Genomic DNA, 15,130 nt, shown 5'->3' on the forward strand with positions numbered 1-15,130 from the left:
TTTGAAACTAAACTGAATTTTGCACATCAGATTTTTTTTTTAAGAAAATGTCTTAGCCAATGTTATTTTTATTTTGGTTTTCAAAATATCTACATTTCAGAATATTGTATTTTCTATTGTTGAGCAGAATTCTAGGTTTTTATAGACCCTACCCACCGACGTCACAAAACCACGTGCTCGCTGTATGGTTCCGCCCACTTGTCCGTCATTTTGTCTCTGTATTATCATTGGTTTCAATTGATCTAGGAATTTAAAATGCATTTCATGGAAGACCCGGTGCTTTCTGATGCCGTAAACTCACTGGATGTGTTGCATAAAAGGCGTTATGTGGAAAAGCTTCGTTCTATACAGTCGCCAGATCCATATTTGATGCCCAAATCGATGTTTTTCGACCCACTGTCTTCGCCCTGTCTGCCTGACATCTGCTACGCTGATATTTACAATGATCTTGTCCACACAAAATCAGCCTATTCTCACGAAAATTTGAAAAACTTCAAGAGCTTGGAGGCTTATAAATACTTCGTTGCTGGTTGGGTGAAACAGGTCCTCGTCCACGAAAATTCGGCAGGAATCTATCTTGTGCTTGGAAAGGTGAGTTACGAAATTTTCAATTCACAATCTTTTGTTATTGCTAACATCCACTGTCAAGTCTAATGTATTTCATGTCGTTTGTCAATGGAGTTAAGGCTTTTAATGTTTATATGGTTTAGCGATAGCACTCTCACTACATACATACGTGTATGTTGTCGGCGATTAGCCTAGCAATTATCTTAATTGTGGTTATTTGTCAGCCCAAAACCCTCTAAGTATATCTTAAATGCATCTTACCGGATATAAAATGACTACTACATAGTCTGTGGTGATTTTTTGGTGCCCAGTTTTCACGTCGAATTGCAGCCGTCCATTTCGCTCTCCTCTTTGGATCCCTCGGAATACGGTAAAACTTCAAGTCTCTCCTTCCATCTTCTCTGTTAGTGCAACCAACAGCCACACACGCCTTCACCATTTTGATTATTAATGTTAAGGAGCAGAAAAACACGCCGTAAATAGGAGGAATGTACGTAGCCGTAAAATGGTTAACACTATGTTTTGACGGACAATTGGGCGGTACCATTCAGGAGAGCGGAGTTGTGACGTCACGTGGGTAGGGTCTATAGGCTAATGTTCCTATTGTTGAAAGCACAAAACTGTGTAATAAACAGCTAGCACATTTATATTTTGCATTTTGTTTTCTTATTGTACTGAAAATGTACCGAACCGTGACCTCAAAACCGAGGTACGTATCGAACCAAGATTTTTGTGTACCGTTACACCCCTATTAATCACTATATAGCATACCTGTCAAGTTGTACGGTTTCAGTGTAATTTGGATAAGTGAGCACTGATTTTTAAAAGTGTACGCCGTACGTTCAAAATCTGTATGTTTTTTGTGCGTTACGTTTTTTTTTCTCCGTCCGGATTTTGTCACCGTTTCGGCAACGAGACAGTGTGCGTTACTACGTTGGTTGAATGACGCGAGAAAAGTCAGAGACGCTGAGAGAGAGTGTTGTGACACTGTAGCAAACGCGATGCTAGGCTAGGTGGCTCCAATATTTCCTGACTGTAGCCGACAGCTTACGATCTACGCCTAGATATCGAATGCTTATACAGTAGAACTAAAATGGGAAATGACAGACGGCGGCGTTAATAAACAGCCACCATTTTGAAGCAGTAGACTTCTCAGAAAGGCTCTGTTGTAGTGAACCTTCCTAGCGAACTTAAGTAACTTTTATCTAAAATACTCCTAAATCTTGAATCGATCTTTTAACGTGTCGAAAGTAGACAGAAGGGAACTAATGCAAAAACGGTAATAATTTTAACAGTTGATTCACAACATTAGGCGGTTTCCAAACATAGCAAAGGTTACTATGTTTTTTTTTTAAATTTTTTAATGAAAAAAAAAAAAAAAAAACATGAAAGGTAACACCAGTTACTTTGGCAAGTAACTAATTACTCTTACCTTCAGGTAACTGAGTTACTAACTAGGGTTGTTCCGATCATGTTTTTTTGCTCCCAATCCGATCTCAATCATTTTAGTTTGAGTATCTGCCGATCCCGATATTTCCCGATCCGATTGCTTTTTTTTGGCTCCCGATTCAATTCCAATCATTCCCGATAATTTTTCCCGATCATATACATTTTGGCAATGCATTAAGAAAAAAAATGAATAAAACTCGGACAAATATATACATTCAATATACAGTACATAAGTACTGTATTTGTTTATTGTGACAATAAATCCTCAAGATGGCATTTACATTATTAACATTCTTTCTGTGAGAGGGATCCACGGATAGAAAGACTTGTAATTCTTAAAGGATAAATGTGACTTTGTATATTGTGACTGAATATTGCCATCTAGTGTATTTGTTGAGCTTTCAGTAAATGATACTGTAGCCATTTAACTGTTCTGCCCAAATGCATGATGGGAAGTGCAACCATGACTGTGCGTAGTGGGACCAATTGATATATCTTCTCTGCATTGGGAAATAACAAAGGGTGTTAAGAAAAAGATCAATTACTACCTTTCTTCCCCACATTGCTTCCCACGATATTTCTAATGGTAGGGAGAGGAATTGTAAGGCTTTAGCCAATTAAAAAAAGGCTCCAAAGACTGCCAAAATTCACTCTATTCATTTTACGCTGCCTTTTAGCTCTATATTAGGTAAAATGGCGCCATTACAGATTGAACGCTACAATGCGTGAGTGAGTTGTGCAGGGCATGTGTTAATTGCGTTAAATATTTTAACGTGATAAATTTAAAAAAATAATTAATTACTGCCGTTATCGGGATAAATTTGATAACCTTACCTTAAGCCTAAACTAAAGACTCTGTATGAGTGTAACATATCATGTCTGTAACGTTAAACACAATTAGAAAACGATTTAATTAAAAAATATACTATATATATTAAAAAAAGGCATGTCCGATATTTTGTTGCCGATTCCGATACTTTGAAAATGACGTGATCGGACCCGATCGATCGGCATCCCGATTTATTCCTAATTTATTACTCTATTACTAAGTCAATTACTTTTGGGGAGAAGTAATTTGTAACTAATTAATTACTTTTTAAAAGTAAGATTAACAACACTGGTCATAAAGATGAAGTCTGCAGAATGAAAAGTGACAAAAGTGGAAATTTCATTCTACCAATTTGTTGCCGAATACAATTTGCCCGCAACTATTGCTGATCACTTCTCAGAAATAGCAAAAGAAATGTTCCCTGACTCAAAGTTTACATCGGTAAGTTAATTTTATCAATTGACCTTTTTAATTTATAATTGGACACAATCACAAACTTCCTTCAAGTCAAAGTGAATTGCGAGCTGAAGTGTCATGAAGTGCAGCCATCAAGACATAATAGAAGTTGCCAAAAGTGCTACATAAAATTATAACAAAAGTCACTGTTAAATTTTAGTAATCATGATGTAGCTGAAGATATTGATTGTTCTTTGATTGCACCAGGTTATATGTTACAATATTACAAATATATTCATATTATTTTAAAAATTGAGTTTTTGTTTCATATTGCACGCTATATACAACGTTGTAAGATTAGTCACCAATTTGTAAGGGCGTACGTCAATATTTGTAAGATTGCCAACGGCCTCGGGTTGACAGGTATGATATTGTGAAAACATTATAGCTCATCTTTTGTAATGTTTTGTCAAATGCTACTTTGCATCGGCCACCAAATTTCAGATAGGATTTCATATCGTCGTAACCCGGCATGCCCAAAATTGATTGTTCCATAAATCCGCTACGAATATATGGTATTCAGTGGTATGAAAAAGTATCTGAACCTTTGGGAATTTGTCACATTTCTGCATGAAATCACCATCAAATGTGAGCTGATCTTTGTCAAAATCACACAGATGAAAAAAAACGTGTCTGATTTAACTAAAACCACCCAAGCATTCATAGGTTTTCATATTTTAATGAGTATAGTATGCAAACAATTACAGAAGGGGGAAAAATAAATAAGTGAACCATCACATTTAATATTTTATAGCCGCCCCTTTGGCAACAATAAGTTGACCCAGACGCTTCCTGTAGCTGCAGATCAGTCTGGCACATCGATTAGGACTAATCTTGGCCCATTCTTCTCTACAAAACTGCTGTAGTTCAGTCCGACTCCAGGGATGTCTGGCATTGATCGCCTTCTGTAGGTCATGCCGCAGCATCTCAATGGGGTTCAAGTCTGGACTTTGACTTGGCCACTCCAGAACGTGTATTTTGTTCTTCTGAAATCATTCTGAAGTCAATTTACTTCTGTTTTGGATCATTGTCTTGTTGCAGCATCCATCCTCTTTTTAGCTTCAACTGTCTGACAGACGGCCTCAGGTTTTCCGGCAAAACATCCTGATAAACTTTTGAATTCATTCTCCCATTCATGATTGCAAATTTTCCAGGCCCTGAGGTAGCAAAACAGCCCCAAAATCATGATGCTCCCTCCACCATGCTTCACAGTGGGGATGAGGTGTTGATGTTGTTGAGCTGTTCCATTTTTCCTCCACACATGACGTTGTGTATTACTCCCAAACAATTCAACTTTGGTTTCATCAGTCCACAAAATATTTTTGCCAAAGTTTCTGTGGAGTGTCCAAGTGCCTTTTTGCGAACATTAAACACGTAACAATGTTTTTTTTTAGACGGCAGTGTCTTCCTCTGTGGAGTCCTCCCATGAACACCATTCTTTGCCATAGTTTTATATATAATCGATGTGTGCACAGAGATATTGGACTGTGCAGTGATTTCTGTAAGTCTTTAGCAGACCCCCTAGGGTTGTGTTTTACCTCTCTGAGTATTCTGCGCTGAACTCTTGGCATCGTTTTTTGGAGACGGCCACTCCTTGGGAGAGAACTCTCCATTGTCAAACTCTCCATTTGTAGAGAACTTCTCTGACTCTTGATTGATGAACATCCAGACCTTTAGGGATGGTTTCGTATCCTTTTTCAGCTTTATAACAATCAACAATCCTTGATCGCAGGTCTTCAGACAGCTGTTTTGACCGAGCCGTGATGCACATCAGACAATGTTTCTCATCAAGACAATATTTACCAGGTGTGTGTTTTATAGTGGGCAGGTTAGCTTTAAACCACTCATCAGTGATTGGGCACACACCTAACTTAGATTGTTTGGGTTAAATTAAAGATGTCCAAACATAGGAAAGGTTACTATTAGAGATGCCGATCGATCGGGACCGATCACGTCATTTTCAAAGTTTCGTAATCGGCAAAAAAAATATCGGACATGCCTTTTTTATATAAATGTATATATATATTTGTTTTTTAAATTTAAATTGTTTTCTAATTGTATATAACGTTACAGACAAAATGTCTTACAATCATCCAGAGTAGTTTTGGCTTAAAGTAGGGCTATCAAATTTATTGCGTTAACGGCGGTAATTATTTTTTCTTAATTAATCACGTTAAATAATTAACGCATGCGCTGCACGACCCACTCACGCATTGTCGCGTTCAATCTATAAAGGCGCCGTTTTACCAAGATATAGAGCTAAACGCAGCGTATAATGAGTAGAGAGAATTTTGACAGCCTTTGGAGCCTTTTTTTATTTGGCTAAAGCCTTACATTCCCTCTCTCAGCAATTAAAATTAACGTGGGAGGCAATGTGGGGAAGAAAGGTAGTAGTTGATCATTTTCTTAACACCCTATGTTCTTTCCAAACGCAGAGAAGATATATCAATTGGTGCCCCTACGCACAGTCATGGTTGCACTTCCCATCATGCATTTTGGTTGAATGGCTGCAGTATCATTTACTGAAAGCTCAACAAATACACTAGATGGCAATATTTAGTCACAATATACAAAGTCACATTTATCCTTTTAGAATCTCTCTCTCACAGAAAGAATGTTAATAATGTAAATGCTATCTTGAGGATTTATTGTCATAATAAACAAATACAGTACTTATGTACTGTATGTTAAATGTATATATTCGTCCGAGTTTTATTCATTTTTTTCTTAACGCATTGCCAAAATGTATATGATCGGGAAAAATTATCGGGAATGATTGGAATTGAATCGGGAGCAAAAAAAAGCAATCGGATCGGGAAATATCGGGATCAGCAGATACTCAAACTAAAACGATCGGGATCGGATCGGGAGCAAAAAAACATGATCGGAACAACCCCAGTAAAAATTGTTTTTTCCCCCTCTCTGTCATTGTTTGAACGCTATCCCCATTAAAAATCGAAAACCTTTAAATGTTTGGGTGGTTTTAGTTAAAGCAGACTGTTTTTTCATCTGTGTGATTTTGACAAAGATCAGATCACATTTGATGGGGATTTTATGCAGAAATGTGACAAATTCCAAAAGGTTCAGATACTTTTTGATACCACTGTATTATCTATGAATGTAAACTGTATAATTGCTTAACGGTGTTTCAGTGTATGGATTTGGTAAATAATATAAGTTAAGGAAATGTCTTATAGTGTAGTCAATTTAGCATAAATTTCATTAATTGGGAAAGAAATCCCTCCACTCATTTCTGTATTTTCTGGCTTGCTTTGCGAGGAGCACTGCGACGATGAAAGGTCTCTTACCGCGCGTTGCCATAATTACACCTCAATCTGTCCACCACACACTCTCACAAACAAGTGTCGAGTTGTTTTCTGAATCCACCCAGGGGAGATTAAAAGGCTTTACACACTTCGCGGTGCTTAACATCAAACTCCTTATCATCAAACAATCAAATGTAACCGTAGTGAAGGGAGACTGGAGTCGACTAACTTGAGACGTGTCTGTGTAATAGACACAAGGGTTTAGGAATAAGTATTGCAGGGTAAATCGGGGCACACACATCTAGACAATTAGCCTGTATTTATTTGGGATTTGTCCTTCCCTTCAAATGAAAATTAGCAAGGACCCATTCTTTGTTATCCTTGAAAAAATGTCCTGACTCAGGCCTCGTGACATGCAGGCATGCTTCAAATTATCTGCAAAAAGCCCAATATGATAAATACTTTGCTTGGAGTGGAAATTGTATTTATCAGGCATGAAAAACTCAACTTTTGGCGAAATTCGCCGTTTTGAAGTCAAAAAGGGTGACCTAAGTGTAGATCCGAGGAGAAATATTTTAAGGGGGAGGGTCGGGAATTTTTTTTTTTAATGTCGGACGCTTGATATCCAAGCGGGGAAAGCGGCCCAAAGCCAAAAAAGCGCAAAAGAGTGGCCAAAACATTGACTTATTTCAACGAAACAAAAGAGAATTCACTGTTGTCCTGTCTCTTCAATGCCAAGCTTGTCGGCCGTGAATTAACACCTAAAGCGCCGTCACCCAGTTTCTAAGTCCATCTAACTAACTAACGACATGTTTTATTGACGTTGCTTAGCCTGTCGTGATATGCAATGAGTCCATTTATCGCACGGTAAATAAAAATGAATGCGGTAATTTTCACGGCTGAGGTTTATCGTCACGTGCGTGCATACATTTGTGCGTGCGTATACACCTGCGTTTTGATGGCATATGAGACTCTAGTTCCTTTCACAGAAGTTTATTGGTCATCAACACGCCGTAGAATTAAAGTTCAAATATACAAAATGTGACCGCACACGAGGTAGGCCTGGCCAGGAAGGAGCTTGAGACGCCAACGTGTCTAACCAAACAGTTCTTTAATCAGAAAAAACAGCGGGTTTCCCCAAAAGAAAAAGGCCGAAATGTGGCACAAACAGTAACAAAGTAAACAATCAACTAAAATGTCTCAAAAATGGCAACTTAGGTCTGTTCTCATCAAAATTCTCAAATGTCTTAAAAATGGCAACTTAGGTCTGTTCTCAAAATACTTTCTTCCAAGTCTCTCTGTCAGTCTCCTTCCGCCCTCCCCTTCGCTTCATCTGGTCGTCTTTTATCTTGTCCTCCAGGCCAGCTGCAATTAAGTGGCTTAAGCAGCCACACCTGGATGCGTTGTGCGGCATGCTGGGAAGTGTAGTCTTTGGGCTGGCGGCCATTTTGACTTGATTCTTCAGCTCTGTAAAAGGAATGTAACGGCCCTCCACTACCTGTCCCCGCCTCATGTCACAAAAAGAAGGAAACATGTATAGTAAACATTGTAAATGTTAGCATTGCTACATTGAGGCTAATGGGGAAAAAGGACAACCTACTTTAGCCTGCTATAAAACATTGGCAGTCTTCTCGAAAACGCAAACTTGCGGTTAAAAGGTGACACTTCAAACATGAAAAATCGCTGGTTACCAGCACTTGCAAACGAAAAAAAAAGATTACAAACACCACATGCGATGACAAAAAGAGCTTTTTTGTGGAGTGTAAAGCTAACTGTGAAGGGTTTAGCGAACGTTCTTCCGGTAAACATTTCAAAATAAAAGCACGTCATGTTTGTCATATAAATAACGATTTCTGGAGTTAATCCTACTTCCAGTACTTCAGATTCTACACAAAGAATAGCTTTAAAATGACACCCTTTATGAAAAATCTGATTGGCAATGATTATAATACTATGATATATTGTAGTATACTGTAATGTTAATGCTAGATATTTTTTTAAGAATTGTTTTGAATCATGTTGGAAAGGCGAAGTCAGTGTTCTGAATCTGTTTACATTCCATTTTTTTGCACTAGTTAATGCTGTCAATATTTGACCTCATTGTTTATTTGTGATTTATTGTTGTTATTTATGTGTTTATTGGTACTTTAATAAAGAATTTGAGTGTTCCAAAATGTTTTTGTGACTTAATAAGCATTATCAAAAATTTCATTGCTAAATTAGTGAAAAACAAAAGGGAAAAAAATATTATTGGATTAGTCGACTAATCGTAAAAATAGTCTGCTGACGAACCGGCAGAAAATTAGTCGTCAGGGACAGCCCTAGTTGTACAGAGTACCGGCTTATACAGTGGGGCAAAAAAGTATTTAGTCAACCACCAATTGTGCAATTTCTCCTACTTGAAAAGATTAGAGAGGCCTGTAATTGTCAACATGGGTAAACCTCAACCATGAGAGGCAGAATGTGAAAAAAACCCCCCAGAAAATCACACTGTTTGATTTTAAAAGAATTTATTTCCAAATTAGAGAGGAAAATAAGTATTTTGTCACCGACAAAAGAGCAAGATTTCTGGCTCTCAAATAGGTTTAACTCCTTCTAACAAGGTTTAACGAGGTTCAATTCGTTATGTGTATTAATGGCACCTGTTTTACCTCATTATCGGTATAAAAGACACCTGTCCGCAACCTCAGTCAGTCACACTCTAAACTCCACTATGGCCAAGACCAAAGAGCTGTCGAAGGACACCAGAGACAAAATTGTAGACGCTTGGTGTGAAGAAATCAACTGTGGAGCAATTATTAGAAAATGGAAGACATACAAGACCACTGATAATCTCCCTCAATCTGGGGCTCCATGCAAGATCTCACCCCGTGGCGTCAGAATGAGAACACAAACGGTGAGCAAAAATCCCACAACCACACGGGGGGACCTAGTGAATGACCTACAGAGAGCTGGGACCACAGTAACAAAGGCTACTATCAGTAACACAATGCGCCGCCAGGGACTCAAATCCTGCACTACCAGATGTGTCCCCCTGCTGAACAAAGTACACATCTAGGCCCGTCTGTGGTTCGCTACAGAGCATTTGATGATGATCCAGAAGAGGACTGGGAGAATGTGTTATGGTCAGATGAAACCAAAATAGAACTTTCTGGTAGAAACACAGGTTCTCGTGTTTGGAAGAGAAAGAATCCTGAATTGCATCCGAAGAACACCATACCCCCTGTGAAGCATGGGGGTGGAAACATCATGCTTTGGGGCTGTTTTTCTGCAAAGGAACCAGGACGACTGATCTGTGTAAAGGAAAGAATGAATGGGGCCATGTATTGAGAAATTTTGAGTGAAAATCTCCTTCCATCAGCAAGGGCATTGAAGATGAGACGTGGCTGGGTCTTTCAGCATGACAATGATCCCACACACACAGCCAGGGCAACAAAGGAGATGCTTCGTAAGAAGCATTTCAAGGTCCTGGAGTGGCCAAGCCAGTCTCCAGATCTCAACCCCATAGAAAATCTGTAGAGGGAGTTGAAAGTCCGTGTTGCCCAACGACAGCCCCAAAACATCACTGCTCTAGAGCAGGGGTCCCCAACCTATTCCATAAAGGCCCACTGTGGGGGTAGGATTTTGTTCCAACCAAACAAGATGACACCTTTTCACCAATCTGGTGTTTTAGAAGTGCAATCATTTGACTGCAGTCAGGTGCTGCTTGTTTTAGCAGAAACCTGATTGGTTCAACGGTCTGTTTTGCATCAGTTGGAACAAAAACCAGGGCCCACAGCGGGCCTTGAGGACCGGGTTGGAGACCCCTGCTCTAGAGGAGATCTGCATGGAGGAATGGGCCAAAATACCAGCAACAGTGTGTGAAAAGCTTGTGAAGAGTTACAGAAAATGTTTGGCGTCCGTTATTGCCAACAAAGGGTACATAACAAAGTATTGAGATGAACTTTTGGTATAGACCAAATACTAATTTTCCACCATGATTTGCAAATAAATTCTTTAAAAATCAAACAATGTGATTTTCTGTTTTTTTTTTTCCAACATTCTGTCTCTCATGGTTGAGGTTTACCCATGTTGACAATTACAAGCCACTCTAATATTTTCAAGTGGGAGAACTTGCACAATTAGTGGTTGACTAAATACTTATTTGCCCACTGTATTTCCTCCACACCCATCTCACCTTTTTAACCACTGACCCATTTTCATGCCTGATTCATTATTCTATTTCATATTTATTCTTTTGGGGTGTCAAGTGTTGGTAATCAGATCTTTATTAGTCCAGTTTTTAACTGGTTTATCACAATGTCAACATCCGCAGGTTCGGGTAAACAGAAAATTGTCTTCTTTGATGCAACACTTCTCTTATCAGTTTTTATCATCCATATTGTTTCCTGTTTTGTACATCAAAACGAGCTGAGAAAAAAATGGAATAAACCCATTATAGGGCAAGCAGACTTTTCTAATAATGTTTTCTAATCACATCTTGCACCAAAAATGCCTGGTGTTTACTCTGATGACATTGATTATTTTAATGCCCAATTATTCAAAATAAATATACACCATCTGCTGGAATTCTGCTGTTGTCGAATGTTGTCAACAAAATCAAAAGTCAGCGCTCATTTTAAATGTCTTGGGACAGCTGCTTTCTGCTAATCCTGGATTAGCCTCTGATGCTATGTTCGCTAGAAATCTTTTATGGGCAGATAAGAGAGCAGATCATTATCTCCAGACAAAAATAAAGCGGGTGATAACTAGTTTTGCTGTTTCCCGTTAAACACACTTGTCGTTATCGCCTATAATGTAGAAGTAAAGGTTTTGCCGATTTAAACCATACTAATCGCTGTGTATTGGCGTTTACCTAATGTATGAAGGTTGCTTTGCAAAAATTTATTTTGTAGGGGTGTGTATTGCCTCATATCTGGTGATAGGGTTCGTATCAGAATTCACAGGTCACGATTCGATTCGTTAATACACTTAACTCATTCACTCCCAGCCATTTTCACCGGTGCAACCCTCTTCACTCCCGGCCTTTTTACTAGATTTTGACTGATTTTGCAAGGCCCACAGAAAATTCTGTTCTATTGCTATATAAACATGGAACCCACCAAAAGAAATATTAGACTGTCTTCTTTCAGCAGGAAAAAAGTAAGTTCATATCGTTTTCCATTCTTTAGAAATCAGCATTAGAAAATACAGTAGCTTAGTTTGAGCAATTTTCCAATTTCTGATGAAAAACAGAGAAATTGAGCTTTTTGTAAAAGCATACATTTCAAACATAACTTTGACTTTAACATAGCTATTTTTTGTTTTTGTGACATCCCAAACATTTGAATAATGTTTTCCTTCTACAAAATAACATAAACAACAAGACAAATAGTGCTTTTGATAGCAAAGTAACAATTTATTTACACATCAATAAACATTGAACTGAAAGATGACGCTGTTGTGGCTGCGACAGCCGGGGTAAACGTTTCCCTCATCGCCGCCTGTCCCATAAAGATGGATTTTTTTTAGTCTTTCTTTTGTGGTGACCACTGCCTCGTGGCTGAGTTCGCGTGGGGAACTTGTGTGGGGCGTGTTGTGTCCCTGGGGGGGGAACTGGTTTGGCCGTGTGCGTTCCTGGCTGAGTCGCAGGACACTGCGGGGACGCGAGTGGCCGAGCATGGCAGTGTGGGCTCTGCTCGGCGAACAGCATGGACTCTACAACGTCGTCGCTGCACTGGTGGTCCCAGTTGTTCTGCTCGGTCGTCCAACGCCTAGCATCCTGGGCGTCCTCCTGGTTGTTCTGCTCGGTCGTCCACCGCCTGGCGTCCTGGACGTCCTCCTGGTTGTCGCACATGGTCGTTTGTCGCCTGGCGTCCCGGATGTCCACGCAGTTGTTCTTCTCGGTCGTTCGCCGCCTGGCATCCTGGACGTCCTCCTGGTTGTCGCACTTGGTCGTTCGTCGCCTGGCGTCCCGGACGTCCTCCCTGTCGTCCTGCTCGGACTTCCCGCGCCTGGCGTCCTGACGTCCTCCTGGTTGTCCATTGGGTCATCTTCCGCCGGCGCCCCGGCCGTGCGCCCCGGCCATTCGTTCCGTTGAGTTGGGTTGCGGGTCTTACCAAATGCGCTACTGCCCTCCAGTGGCCAGTTTTATTGCTTTAAAATGCATTTCCAGCATTGTGCTTTGGAGCGAAGTTGCATCAGAACCTAGAGATGTCTCTTTTGAAAAAAAAAAAAAACGTAAAAGACTTATAAATGTTTGTGGGACACTGAAACAATTAAAAATAGAACTTATTTATACGTTTTTGGGAGCAAATGAGTTAAAGATGATTATTGCAATATTTATATATCACTTCAGAAAAAAACTAATCAAAATGGACATACAGAAAGAGCATAGGTGACGTTTGACTTTTGTGTGAAGGGGGTGCAAAACATGAAACAGAGAAATTCCAAATATACAACTTGTCTCCTCAGATGTAGTTTTGGCTAATCAAAGCAAAGGACCGTCTGTCTCTATCGTGCTCGTCATATGATCTGTTTGAAAAAATAATATTGACCCACTATGAAATACTTCGTAGGATTGCTGTTTATTCATTTTTTGGGTGTTTGCTTTATTGCTCTACAACAGGGGTCCTCAAATACAAATCTTGAAGGTCCACAATTATTTTTTTTCATACAAGCATGGGTGCATTTATTAATGTCGGTCAAGTACAAGGCAGGTCGAAGGTGGTAAAGGTAGTTATCTTTTGACCAAAAATACAATGTACATTCTGAATAAATAAAAATAAATTAACAAAACATTTTTTTGAGTTAAAATACAAAAATAAATGAATAAATAAAAAATGCAAGTACAATGTTTACACATATACACTAAATAATTGACTAGATCTGTCATTAAGGTGCAAACAGTAACTATTGACAGCGCATTTTGTAACTGTAAAACACTGCTGGACAAAAAAGAAAACGTGCAAGTAGTACAATACATGTTCACTTGTTCAGAACATAGACAAGCTCTGTCATTAAGGTGCAAACATAACAATTATTGACAATAACTTTAACTGTAAATCATCAGCCAGTACTTCAGTGAGTCTTGTGGTTGATAAATCTGAGAGTGAGATTTGATTTTTGTCGTCCTTCCTCCTTTTCTTTCCCTTTGAACATCGCTGTCATCACTTCAGTCATACTCTTTTATTATTTCTCCATTAGAGAATGGCTTCTTATGTTTGGCTAACACCCACGACGGTCTGAGTGAGCACTCCGTTGTAAACTGTTGTTGTGTCATAGATTTAACAATAACCTTGCTTGACTCTTGATATGACTGCTTTAACCTATTCAGTTCTTGCCTTCTCAATTCTGATTTAGGAGGAAACTTCTCTTCAAAGGAGCTGTGCTCTTTAACATAATGGCGCCTCACATTTTCACTTTTTATCAGAGCAACTGTCTTGACGCATATTAAGCACATAGGTTTGGTACTTGCAGTTGGTAAAATGCACACATATTTGTCATTCCATTCCTCATTGAAACAACAATTTTCGTTGTCCACTTTTGTTCTCATGGTCAACTTTGAGCATGCCATTTTGTTAGATTCGGTCTTCTACTGGTGGCATGTGTGGTGTTAGTGAACGTTGTGATCTTGAACGTTTCCCGCATGCAGCGAGAGTGCCGGGGTAACATGGGAAATCAAATATAAATCACAGTATGACTCACATTCTTGAATGAAAAATAAAGTACACGACAGCATGTACAAACAGATTGTAAAGTGCCGGGTGCGACCTGTGTTTGAGGTTGCTGACACCGCTGCAGTCCGTCCAGCTAGCTAGTAGCATGCATGCTCTCTCAGCCAATCAGCGCATCGTTGTCATAGAGATGACAACAGAGGTGACAACATGGAAGATATTTGACTAAAAATGAAACATTAATAATAATGACAGAATGAACGGATCATGGCACATTACCACACCAAGCCAAAGTAAAAGAAAATGTTATTCTTTTCCTCCATGAGGATGCCCCAGAATGTCCAATATGCTATTTTTGAGCTGGGTGATTTAAAGTTCCCCCTCCCTACTTGGGACCTAACCCTCATGCCCATGGTCAACCGAGTGCTCCGAAAGTTAATGCATTTGCTCAGGCAAGTGAAAAAATTGTAAGACCATCCCTGTTTTATGTAGCATAAAATGTTATTGTTGCAGCTGAATGAAGACCATGTACTGTTTTATGACATTTTAACTCTAGCCAAAAAACATTAATGATTTAATGACATGGTGAAGTCCGAGACTGACATAAGAGCAGACAGCTGCTAATCACACAACTGCTAATAGATTTACACGAGCATATGGCGGAAAACACTCAGGCGACTTGAAGTTTCGGTCTGATACCCCAAATTTGGCCAAATTTTAAAATTGTCCGATATGCATATGTGATACATAAGTGGAAAGCTTAAAATCTCAATTTTCTGGGGGGAAGAAAAATTTCAAACAGGAGGGAATTTAAAAAAAAAATATATATATTTTTTAAAACAGCAAAACCCTATCTGGAGGTGAGAGAACGCGAGAGCAGAATTACAGACGCCATGACTTGAACGAGA

Source organism: Corythoichthys intestinalis, chromosome 12 (genome assembly GCF_030265065.1).
Source record: "Corythoichthys intestinalis isolate RoL2023-P3 chromosome 12, ASM3026506v1, whole genome shotgun sequence".
Classification (NCBI taxonomy): Eukaryota; Metazoa; Chordata; class Actinopteri; order Syngnathiformes; family Syngnathidae; genus Corythoichthys; species Corythoichthys intestinalis.